Source organism: Gigantopelta aegis, chromosome 4 (genome assembly GCF_016097555.1).
Source record: "Gigantopelta aegis isolate Gae_Host chromosome 4, Gae_host_genome, whole genome shotgun sequence".
NCBI lineage: Eukaryota > Metazoa > Mollusca > Gastropoda > Neomphalida > Peltospiridae > Gigantopelta > Gigantopelta aegis.
The window spans coordinates 47,972,652-47,986,470 of NC_054702.1; the positions used below are offsets into that span (position 1 = coordinate 47,972,652).

At 34.6% G+C, this 13,819-nt stretch overlaps 1 protein-coding gene across 1 annotated transcript in view; it reads right to left on the reverse strand.

Annotated features, from left to right (window-relative positions):
• Window positions 1-13,819, reverse strand: part of LOC121370640 (contactin-associated protein-like 2) — an 84,135-nt gene that overhangs the window by 68,006 nt on the left and 2,310 nt on the right. The window contains exon 2 of the mRNA XM_041496007.1: window positions 4,557-4,671. The gene's annotated coding sequence lies outside the window, so the exon portion shown is untranslated. The remainder of the gene's footprint in view (window positions 1-4,556; window positions 4,672-13,819) is intronic.

Consider the following 13,819-nt stretch of genomic DNA (forward strand, 5'->3'; position numbering starts at 1 on the left):
TAAATATCTGTGGCAGATGAATATAAGTACACGTTTAGTACTGTGCATTATTACATACCCATTAAATCTTACTATATAAATACAGCCCTGAATACAAAAATGAAATACACTTTTCCGTATTCAACTCAACTGCCGGAACTATACCGTATTCAACGCTACTATTTATAGCATATGATTACCGGGAATGCCCTTCGCGATATGTAAACAAAGATTGTTCTTGGTTTGTTTAAAATGCTATTTTGTGAAAAATTTGAACTGAAAACAGATGAAAACGGTAACAAATATTTACAATTTAATGAGCGCGATACCAAAACTTGAGACGGGAACACTACTAACCAACGAGCTTTTAATCCACAATAGTTAAGGTCGACGACAGTGACTTTTTGGACCCTTGTTTTGGCTTCGTACACAATTCTTATTTTTATTCAATAAATAAAACATCTCCAACCGTAATTTTGTCATATGATATATTTTACAAAAGGTACCTTTTATTTATTTCATCTTTCAAAACTTCAAATTAATATTTTGTCCAGAATTATGAAGAAAAAAAAAAGTACTGACCTGTAAAGAGCGTTGTCTGCTTGTTATAGGAATTTGACAGGGGTCAAGATTAGTAGACTAGTTTTTATTTTAATGTGGCGCAGCATTGTAATAATACAGCTAATTTTGAATTTAAATGACGTCATTATTCCAATGACGTCACTTTGCATCTCCTTACAATAACCATAAACTGGGTACATGACGTTTCCTTTTTGGAAAAATTCCAATGTAAAATTGCTATTGAATTTATTTATTTTTTAACATTACTAATGCTCCTGGGTGTGTTTGAACAAAATCTTGTGATTATTTTTTTTTTTACCTTTTACGAAATATGGATTTCTAATGAAATTACGGTAAGATATGCTATAGTTATTGTGTACGAAGCCAAAACAAGGGTACGAAAAGTGACTGTCATCGACTTTAGCAACAATGCCATCGCATGCACCGTCTCCTCACGTAGAAAACTTGAATGAACTGTCAACCGGATTATTCAGTGGAGCGATGATTTATGGAGGCACATTTAATATAAACTTAAACTTTTCAGCAACGAATAATTCCATGAACATCAATAAGAGAAAACACACCGATGACGACTCAGACACTGAGTGAACAATTCTTGACATTTTTCTTCGTTGATAAAACTGGCACGCTGAAGGTTTTCTGACGTATTACGAGCAAATTAAATATTATATTGTTCGTGAATTTTAGCTATTACATTGTCTTTAAAAGGCATTTCAAACAATATCATTAAAATTATAGGTAACTTTTCACTCGTTCTTTCTTATTTCTATTTATTGTTTAAATAGAACTATATTCCTATGTGTAATAATTGGTGGCTCTTCGGTCCGCGAAGTAACACAGCTGACCTAGTTAATTTAGAAATCCCCGTCATTAGCTAGCAGTGTTACAATTTTTGAATTATTATTTTGAAGAAAAAAAATCCATTTTAGGCTATGTAATAAATACAAAAATACATATATGTAGTTTTGTCTATATACACTTTGCAAATAAAACAGATGAAGGATTTACCGCTATACTGTAAATATACTTAAAGGAGACCGGACACCAAACCATATATACGGCGTAATGAATTGTTTGCCGTCATAAACCACAACACGCAACTACTGCGCTCCCCTTATTGACTAAGTTAAGCGTGCTAGTCTTGGTTGGGGTTTTTTTTCGCCGATCTCCGATGTTTGCCGGAAAATGTCGACAATTGATGAGCTAGACCCATGACGTCATCGATGAGAGGAAAACTGAAGAAACTACCAAGCAGCATGGACGAACTTAGCGATTTGAGTGACGAAGAATTGTGTCCAGCTTGTGCTAATGGCATCAAACCGTATCAGTTTGAACCACTTATCAAAGACTTTGTCCCTAATCCTGAAATGTTGTCTTAGACGAAAATTCGGATGAATCAACTGCCGATGAAGACGAGGAAGCCACACGGTCATAGACTAGCATATAAGCATTTTTTTAAACATAATTTTTTATGACATTTTTAATGTAAACTGAAGCAAATGGACCTAATTAGAAGAAAAGCACACAAAATTTAATAATATTTCATCATAAATCTTGTTCAGCATAGATGTAAATATGACACGTCAGTGGATATTCCATAGGCCGATTTCGCAAATTTGCAAAAAGCGTCCCCTCCTCACCAAAGCAAGATATAATAATTTAACAAAAAACTTTGTTCTCTTAACTAGTTACCCTCCAAGTTTTAATGTGTTTGGTTAAACCGTGTATTTTTAATTATTAAGAAAATGTGTTACCAGTCTGCCGAAACTGTCCACAGCCGGGTACAGAAACCACAGAAATGTTGGAAAATATTATACTGTTGCCACATACTGACAATCACTTTACAACTAATATGTCTTATCGACAATATTATTATGTAGTCTTTGCATTTATTAATATAAAATACAACAGACCCGTAGGAACTGCGGAAGGGCGGGCCTAGGGGCTTGTTCTCCACCACACACTCTAGGATGAAAGTGTATGTTTTAAGTTTTCACTACTTTGCATAAATAAAGATGATATAAAGATAAAAATCTAGTTTGTATCCCTCACTAGAGACTGTATCCCCCCCCCCCCCCAACACTTCAAATATCATTCCTATAGGCCTATACAAATGTAGATAATATGTAGAGGGTGAGGTTAGGAACCAGTTCCTTTTATCTTTAGGATTTTGTAATCATGATTTCAAACCAACTGTTTCAGGTAGTTTGCTCCACATACCGACATAAAACACATTTGTTATATATTGGAATAAAATAAAAATAATTACAATATATCCAGTGTTATTGTCTTTAATCATTCATGGAGGAAGAAGGAAGTCCTGATGAAAATATATTACAGGTAAAACAAAATAATATATGATGCTTATTCCATGTGGTAACTATTGTTATTAATTTTGCTTTAAATTGCTAGATGCCAAAAGTGATTAATTATATTATTTTATGGTAACAGTCGAAAATTAGATGACCAATTGTTTCAACCTCTGCCAAAGGTACCAGGTTTTCTGCCAGAAAATAATTTGAGGGTACGTAATAAAACAGGCCCGTAGGAACTGGGGGGGGGGGGGGGGGGGGGGGAAGGGGTGCCCCCCACGTGAGCTTTTCTTTATCACATTAATTTTTGCCATTGTAACCAAAATCTGATGTAGAGTTTACACCCGGTCCGTCAATGCCCCCCCTCCCCCCACCCCCCACCCCCAAGTCGTTCCTACGGGCCTGTAAAAACTAAATATATTCAAAGGAGTATATTGGGTGGTTATAGGTTTGAAATGTTTTTTTTATTGAACATTTAATTTTATGTACTTTTATAAATTTTAAACAGCAATTATGTTACTATAATCTATCGAAAAAATAAAACATTATATATATATATACATTAATTTCTGAGATTTTTTAGTACATACATGTACGTTTACCCTCCGCACCCTCTGGCAAAAACCCAGAGTAGGTATTAAAACAATTATTTGGTGTAGAGTATTTTTAATATGACATACAGAAAGCACTGAAAAGTACAATTTTATTATGCTTTAATAATCGACATTAGCTTTAAAACTAATTAACTATCATTCCTTCTGGCCACAGTACATATGTTGTTCCTGCCAAAGTGTTAGCATTTTAATTTTAATGACAATATACTGAACTGACTATAAACATTGTTAACTAACGTAATAATTCATGTTTTGAAGGTGTTTTGTTACAAGGTTAACAAACCAACTAGATTAAGAGACGTTAGTATGTAGTCGTTATGCAAATTGCAATACCTTTATTTAATGTATATCTTAAGTACATACTTGTTTTTATTTTTACATTGTAAATGTACCATAACCTGCTGTATTTGGAAATCGAAACCATGATGTTGGCTGTTTCTTGGGATGCATTGCTGTTACTGTTGCAGTTAAACACTGCGCAGTTAATCATCATATAATTACATCAACAGTATATAATAACACTAATTATCTTGTAAATTAAATTTCCGATAAACCTGGAGACAAAGAAGAAGAAAAACAAAAGACGACTAAAAGGCACAACCAAAGAATCAACAAGTATACCGGTATTGCTTGGTAACTCTCACCGATGACATATTGCCTCGCTTTCGTTCAGATCTATGCATAATCCCGCCCACTTCGGTTTTTACCCCAAACCTAAGACGCGCAGCTGACCGGTGCCTCGCAGCGAGTCAGGCGTTAGAGTAATGCGGTCTTTGACGCTAACTTAATCCATTACACACTACATGTCTTTTGGTGTCCAGTCTCCTTTAATGTAATATGAGGTTCATAAAACGGAGCGTGTTATATTGGATGGCCCCACAAAAATATAGATTTATTAAAAAAGTATGGGGAATATAACTTCGATATTTCACACCCATTACTACATGGATATTTGTCAGGTGCCTTCAGTGAAAATTGTTGAGCCATAAGTCAATATTGTTAAAATAGCAACAAATTCAAAATTGCAAGTAAAAACAACTGTAACCCCAAAAGCTAAGTGAAATCTTACTTCAGAAGGTGTTCAATGTGTCTACAGTCTTGCTCGTAGACTGACCTAAAAAAATTCTGACTTCTTTGAAAATGATTTCATTCAATTTCTCTCTTATTTCGTCCTTTAGTTCATTCTGTGAATACAAAGGTAGATAACATTTCAGTTAGCTTTTGCAGTCATCTTTTTAACTTTCAATTTTGAATCTTTTTTTATTTTAACAATATCAATTAACAACTGGCGAATCCCAAATAAAAAGATGATCATGCCATTTACATATATACATGTACTAGGATATCACAATATTTTTTTTTTAAATGTAGTATGCAAACACATTGTCAGAATAAAGTAGAAAAGTAGTGTTAATTGACAAATTCTGAATGTATGTCCCTTTGAGATTGCCAAATGTATAACTTGTGAACAAACACAGGCATTGAATTTAGGGAGTTTTAAAATTTAAAAGAATTTTGTAAAAATAATGCAATATAAATTTTATATTGTGGGGCTCCCATTTCATAACCTTACGCTTCCGACCCAAAATCTGGGATTCAATAAGCACAGAATCCTAATAAATTCTCAGCATATAGATATATATATGATGAATTAAGGTATACATGTGTATTGCCCATTTATCATTAATTTCAGACCTGTAATAAAGCCTGATACTGTCAAGTTACTGACCTGTTTTGAACGTCTGTGAACTAACAATGTAGCCTAACATCAAAATAATATATCACCAGTTTAAAAGTTAGGATATTAAAACAAAACATTGTCCACCTGGGTGACAGAATGTCAAACAATTTCCTGATGCTTTATTTTAATTGAAAGTGCATGTAACCCACAAAGTACTATACTGACCCACCTATACACTAGATTCCTGTCTAAATATTATACGTTATACAACACAAATTTTCCACATGCAGGATGTATTTTGAAATTCCAAAACAGGTGATGGTCACATACTGCAGGAGGTAAAAATTGTCAGCAACCAGCTAAAAACAAGAACCATAAAAATAACAAATGACATAAAAGACACAGCTTTTAAACTACAATAAAATTAAGTTTTGGGGTTTAACTCCTTAAATTTGTTTTATTTTCCTCAGGTTTGTGTTTGCTATTTTCAAATAATTACATGTGTGCAAGAGACGATCTTTGAAAATCTAAGGTAACTGAAGTCGGCATAGACTACATGATTTTTATTTATCATAAAGGCAAATATTTTTGCATGCTGTACCTAAAACAGGAGTTTCTGTGGAAAATAAATGTGCGGGTACCAGCAGAAAAAAGTGCAATACAAAATTATACTATATGGCCCACACTATAAGTATGTCAGTAATGAACAACTACTGTGTATAGGAGGTACCATATATCTTTGCCTACAAGTGTTTGGGGGGTTTTCATCACAATATTATTTAAAAATTTGGAGGGGCCGCCTTATAAGTAGGGTTTTTGCCAGAGGGTATGAAGGGAAAAATTACATACTCTAAGATCTTGGAAATTAATAAGATACATTTTATTATTTTTTCGATAGATTAAGAGAGAACTGGTGTTTAAAATGTGTTAAAAGTATTGGGTACCTGAAATGCAGTGTCCACTTCAAACGATTTCAAACCAATAAACCTCATAGTATAGGGGCACTTATGGTTTTTATTTTTATTATGTATCTTCAAATTATGTTCTGGCAGAAATCTTGTCATTGACATTAATTGTTGTTCAAACAATCTTTTGTACTTGTAAAATATACATGTACACTGACATATCAAAGACCAGCTTCGTGAATATTAATAATCTTGCACTACATGGTGTGAATACCATCCTGGTGTTCAGCGACAGTAAGTGATGCTACTGTTCAAGAACTATCTGCCTACTCCCCGATGTGGTCATTTGATTCCAATAACATTAAAGGTCTACATTTATCAAAAATGTAATTCACGTTTGTTTGGTATCTACGCATACCTTTTACAATATATATGAAGTATCAATAAAATAAAATAAATTAAATTTACCTGTTTTTAATATATTCGCAATAAAAAGTCGCGTTTTCCCCATTGCTTGCCAAAAAGCCTCTGAACTCCAAGAGTTAAGTCATATGACCCCGTGACGCGCTAACCGGCATAACATTCGCAGCCTTTCGGTCATTTTACATGGAAGTGGAACACGTGTATTTTTAAAATGTGTAAATGTTATTCTGTTGAATTGAATTGTCTGTTTGGAATATTATTTTGAAGATATCTTTCAAATGTGAAACATGGTGAACCATTGTTCGGTGTATGGATGTACAAAAGCTACAATTAAAGGTAAAAGAAGTTTGCATATTTTTCCGAAAGACAAACCGACATTGTTTGCACGGAAGCAGTTCTTAAAACGAACACGTGCGTATTGGAAAGGACCGTCAAGATGGGATTCGATTTGCAGTGACCACTTCACACCTGGGGATTACGACAATTATCTAAGATGGTCGATGGGAATGGCACCAAAACATTTGTTAAAGAACTTGTCTGTTCCAAGCCTGTATCCACCCTGTTCAGCCTATTTGCAGCCGGGAGCCCGAACATCGCCCGGAGACAAAAACAAAGCCAGAATGTTAATGCCGAGGTGTACATTGTTCATATTTGGCACAAAGATACACCTCAACACGATGCATTTATATATGTTAAAAAAAAAAATGTAGGAAAAATATTTTTTAGAAAAAAATCGCATTTTTCATGTTCGGGCTGTACATAACAATATCCCGAACATCACCCGAAGACAAAAACAGATAGGCCTACCGAATGTTAATGCAATTTTTTCGTTACTGCGACATTTACACCATCCAACCACAAATTGTCGGGAACAGACGTACATCAGACTGAACGATTTTCACGGGAATGATGGGGAGCAAGGTCTGCAAGATGAACTAACAGGCGAAGATATACGGTAAGTCAGCATTCAAAATAAACACTTGTCTGTTTGTCCTGACAAGTGAAAATGTTTACTGTGACCCCTCATAAATGTATCATCAATCCAAACTTTACATTAATTTCAATAGGGCAATTAATTGTTCTACATTTCCAAATAAAACTGCTTTTTAACCCATGGGAGTCATGCTATTTGATCTTTCATTTGGCAGGAAAACTGTATTTGGGTAAATCCTTAGCAATCTTTTCGCTATAGAAAGAAAACTATTCTTGTGATCAAATTATAATTTTGAGATTTTAGCATATTCCCCCTCCCGATTCTTTATGGTAGTAAGAGATTCTTTAGTTATATTAATTATATTTGTGTAACCAGCGAGGTGTCTAACACATTGTACTACAAGTGATCTGTAAATTTGCAAATTTTAATTTCAAATGTTCACTGCATAACCCACATGTGAATAGATCAACGGTTCGCGAGAAATATTGTGCCAACCATATGCTACTTCTATAATGATGAAATTGGGTTGTTTATTAATTAATATTCAACTAGTAGTAGGGGGTCATGATTCACCGATGTATCACGATACTACTGCTACTTCTATAATGATGAAATTGGGTTGTTTATTAATATTCAACTAGTAATAGGGGGTCATGATTCACCAATGTATCACGATACTACTGCTACTTCTATAATGATGAAATTGGGTTGTTTATTAATATTCAACTAGTAATAGGGGGTCATGATTCACCAATGTATCACGATACTACTGCTACTTCTATAATGATGAAATTGGGTTGTTTATTAATATTCACATAAATAACACAATGACTAGGGTACGAAATGACCAGGCAGCATGGTGTGAAATGGATGGTACAAAATGACTATGGTACAAAGTGACTATGATTCGGAATTTCCACTGGATGGTACTTTTCACTAACATAGTAGCGTTTCTTATTACGAAATTAGGTGTCCATATGCAGAAAAAAATGTTTGCATTTCTTTCCCAATTAAATTGATGTATTAAATGCACATGCAATGAACATTTAATTGACTAAATGTTAAAGAACAGTGAGTAGGTACGCGTGGAGGAAAATTTGTAATATACATATGATCCCTTGCTACAAATGGAAACGTGGCGGGTTTCCTCCGAAAACTGTCAAAATGATAAAAAATTTACATTCAATAGTCAATTATAATACAAACAATCAATTGCTCCAGTGGCGTCATTAACCTGAATAAAGTTATTGAAGATGCTTCATGATAATTAGACTTGTTGAATTCTCAATCCATGGGAAATAATGGGTGGGTATTTTATTCAGGATAGAATGGAATACAAGATGAAGAACGTTGTACGAAAGCCTAAAGTAAATTTTGTTTTGTTTAACGCCACTAGAGCATGATAGTATCTATAAATTTATATATTCTATAAAAGTCTCAGTTGTAAAACTTAAAAAAGCATTTTAAATATATTCTGGCTGATGGCACTGTTAATCATGGCGCTCTGCAGTGTTAAAATGGCTCGTTTATCTTCTAAGGGACCCTCTCATAGTTGCAGGTACTTTGAAAATGCAATGTGCTTATACGCTATATAAACAGAGTCATGGTCAGGACAAGTAGATTCCCGTCATGTCACATAGTGACAAGTCTAATGAAATTGGTAAATACACAGAATCTAGCAAGTTGTCTTGATAGGCCGTGAGAGACAAATGGTTTGCACGAAGACAACAAATTGTTCGGCAACATCTGTGTGGCATAACGTTTCGGAGTATTTACTTCAACTAAACACATCCAATTTGTGGGACCCGCACTAAAGATTTTCCATTAATTATCAAAATAATTATTTTCTACTAGTAAAATAACTTATTTGGTTGTAATTTTTTGTATGGGTATGTAGTTGAAGATATAATGCTTATATTTCAATGCACAAGTCAAGAAATAATTTTTTTGCAGTAAATTGCCATTATGCAAATTTGAGATAGCACCTTTAAACAGAAAAAAATATTTCTTGTTTACAGAGTGCAGTACGCAAAGTAAGGTAGCTTGCACACTGGGTCCTTCAACCAATATATGGATCACCCCAAATATCGACTCACCTAATCAGTGTTTGAAGAAATTCCCAATAAGAACAATAGGACAACAAAAACAGGTCGTTTCAAGGTGACTGGTTTAAACGATGGATATGGCTACACTATGATGGAGATAAAGACGCTGCATTTTGCTCTTCATGCATAAAAGCTTACAAAGAAAATAAATTGATAAATGCTTCAAAAGAAAAATCATTCATTTCAACAGATTTACAACAGAAAATGTGTTGTCAAGCATTAGGTTGGTGGCACGTCAGGGTCTTGGTCTTCGAGGGGATGGGAGTGATGAACAGTCCAACTTTCAACAATTTATGAGGTTGCGTTGCGAGGAAATGCCAGATTTATGTAACTGGTTGAATCATAAAACCAACAAATATATGTCTCCACAAGTTCAGAATGAACTTGAGAAAATGTCAAATACTGTCCTAAAAGAGTCAATTTACCCAAAGCAGAATGGCGACATTTTGACACTGTAATGGCCAATGAGACCACCGACACATCGAACAAGGAGCAGCTTGTTATCTGCTTAAAGGTCCACAATCATGGCACATTATTAATACACAGTATATAAAACAAATACATAAACAGGGCTTGAAATGGCCTGTGGCCAGGTCGTCAAATGCGACCAAAGCCCTGTTTGGGTGACTTAAATATTGAAAAATAATGGTGTCAGTCGCCCAAGTAATATTATTTGGGCGATCTTCTTTCTATACTAGTAATATATGAGCTACTATTAATAATTGTATGACATGTATTTATTCCACATTAAAATTTTGCTCGTGGGTCACAGAACTGAACAGATCGGCTTACCGTAATTTGCCAACATTTATTTATATTATAAACATTGATTTTGTAGACCAAATGCAGTCATTCTGATCTAGGTCGTAACCATTTGGAACATCTTGGCTGAATACGTGGTCAAATCCTAACATTCCCTAATGCCGTCTTAGTTTTTGTTACATGCTTTGTGGTGTTCCGATTTCTGTTTTGTTTTGGGGGTTTTTAATCTCGTTTTAATTAGGGGTTTTAATTGGCCAGTTAATTTGGTGTCTATTGAATTGACTAATGAAATGAATTGTTACCATTTTCGAAGTAAAATCACGATCATGATGTCCTCTGCCGGGTGGAATTATTTTCTTAAACACACAGCAAGAAGCAAAGAAAAAAAACAAGCATGCCAAGGAATTTTAATTTGTTTTTCAGTTCTGTCTGGTGCAAATGAAGTTAGGTTCTATCAGAATAAGAAACACCTTACCCGCACTTCGTTTGTATCTATTAAACACTGAACACATGAACAACAGTTACACTTTGCTAACACGTGAATAACAATTATGTAGCTCAATTGGTTTTTTGTATTATACGTGAGCTGTCCCTGGGAGATGAATCATGCCATGCAATTTTCCGTTGATGATATAAACAAAAAATCATTAAGTTCAGATATTTTGTAAAATATGTACAAGATAAGTAAATAATTTGCTCAAGCCAGTGTTTAATTTTAATTTTTCATTTCAATATCATGTATGTTGGTATCTTTGCTATCTAGAAGCACATTTCATATGCTTACTTAAATATTTCGCTTAAAACCTGAAATATGAATATTTCATGCTTGGGCTACCTAAAGTACAATGTAAGTTTGGGCCACTGAAAATGAAATTTTAGTGGCCTAGATATTTGTTTTTGGGCCACCATGAGCCCTGCATAAACATTACAGTATTAAAAATAAAAAACAAAAATACCATCCCATAAAGTGACTTTTTGTAAAACGCTTGGGGAAAAAACTCACTGCTCAGTCAATTTGACCCATATCAGACCTGTGACGTAGCATCAGGTGAATAATTGTTAAAAAAACAGCTGATTCTTAACAGACGCTAGTTTGGACATTTTGGTCTTCACACATTTGTACATCTACTGTAATGGTACCTCGATTGGTAAGGAAGTGGTATATACGCACGTTAACCTAGTTACCAACCTACCTGTGAAAAGCATGACACAAATTCAGTCCCGACTTTTGAAAGTGGGATATAAAATTTGACTGTGATAAAAATATGTGTTCAGATCAGAACGCCTTTAAAACAACAAGCAGAATAAATAACATTATTTTATTGATTAATATCACATAAAATAGGGATCTGAATTTATTGTCTTAGACAGATCAGTATGATGCAATGCAGGTATGAACACATACACATACGAATACGATTTATCTTGCTACTTTCACCCGTTACTACAGGTGTTGTTCCTTGTTTGTTAAGCATTCAAAGAGGCGCGATTATTTCATAACACTTTCTGCAGTGTCCTAATTACTGCCGTTATTGTTAAAAGGTGACCACTGGCAGACAGTAGGTATGATCGTATGCCGGTGTAGACAGTATAGGGGCAAGATCGCACACCGGTGTAGACAGAGCTAATTACTACATGAAATTTTCATCCGAAGTCCGGAATAGAAGGCATCCGGTGTCGACAGATTTTTTGTTTCCTAATAAATTAACGGTAGCTGAATGGGAATTTAAAACTGTGCTGGTTTACACATAATGCTGGTTTAGATAAGAGTCCAAACATAGGCTTGGAACAGATATGTTTTAAAAAAAACACAATACAAAACAGGTGTCATATTTATCGACCACCTTAAGTAATTGTCGTAATCCCCAGGGATGAAGTGGTCACTGCAGATCTTATCCCATTGTGATGGCCCTTTCCATTACGCACGGGTTCTGTTTAAGAACCACTTCCATGCAAACACTGTGATTGTCAGTTTGTTTAAAGTTAGGAAAAACTGCTGCTGTGATACATCCAAACATTAAACAATTGTTTACCATATTTTACATTTGAAAACTATCTCCAAAAGAATATTCCATCCATACACTTCAATTCAATATAATAAAATTTCTGCATTTTAAAAATAGACGTGTTCCACCTTCCCAGTAAAATGTTTGAAACACTGCAAATCACGCTTCATGTTATGCGGTTAGCGCGTCACAGGGTCATGTGACTTGGCTCTTCGAGTCGACAGGTGTTTTGGCAAGCGAAATATTGCGAATATATTAAAAATGGTTAGATTTTTTTAACTTTTTTTTATTGATACTTCATACATATTGTAAAAGGTATACGTAGATACCAAACAATAGTGAATTACGTTTTCGATAAATGTTGACCTTTAAGATGGATTGATCATCTTTTTTAAGTGCACAAGGAATTCATTGGAATGTATGAGATTAAAAAGATACAAGCAGATACCATATTCTCAGCAATTAAAGATGTGCTCTTGAGATTAAATCTTCCTGTTTTCATGATAAAAGGACAGTGTTACGATATGGCGCCAGTGTTCGAGATTAACGGTAACCCAGTATCCCGGGGATACCATAATTTAATTTTGGATACCAGACTTCAAAAACCCAGTATCCCACCGGGATACCATATAAGGTTCTTGGTTTTATTAATCCTGCATTTTTATTTTTTGCTGAAACAGTGAAAGTCATTATTTACTGGTGAAGTTAAGCAACAGTATTTTTGAGCTCTTACTCAGTCAAATGCTATGCCATAACAATATATCCCCTAACTCATACTCAGTCTAATGCTGGGAACCGCTAAATCGCTATTGTTCTTGTTGGATGTTTCCTCCCTTCAAATTTTATTTGAGATATTGATCGATTCCACATCTGCAGAAAATTGATACAGGTAGGTTTATCGTTAGTAATGTCAGAAACACTTATTGATTACTGCTAAATATTAATTTATGTCAATATTACGCAAAAATAGATGCAGCAAATCTTTTTGCCAATTCCGTTTGATTGTGAATTTTACGAATTCTGCGATTTTGATTGCGGTGTAGCAATAGATTGGGAACGAGAACGGTGTCGTCCAAATTTGTTATGATGTTATTTATGAATTTCATTTAAGTGGGATACTAAATTCTCAGGTGGGATACCAGATTTTGAATTGTTAGTATCCAACTGGGATACTGCCTAAAACTTTTAATCTCGAACACTGGTAACGGATTCAGAATACATGCGAAAATTCAGCTTCTTTTTCGGCACATGCCTCTGTGAGAACATATTAAAACACAGCAATAATCTAAGCCGGGCGCTACAAAACCCTTCTGTATCAGCAACAGAAGGGCAGAAAATGGCGGCTCTCACAGTATCAACACTGGAGAAGATTAGGAATCCAGAACATTTTAATCTTTTTTGGCAAGAAACAATAAATAAATCTAAAGAAAAAGGTGTTGGCAAGCCCGAGTTGCCACGCAAAAGAAGAGCTCCAATACGCTTTGACGATGGATCAGAACCCCACCATGCAACCAGT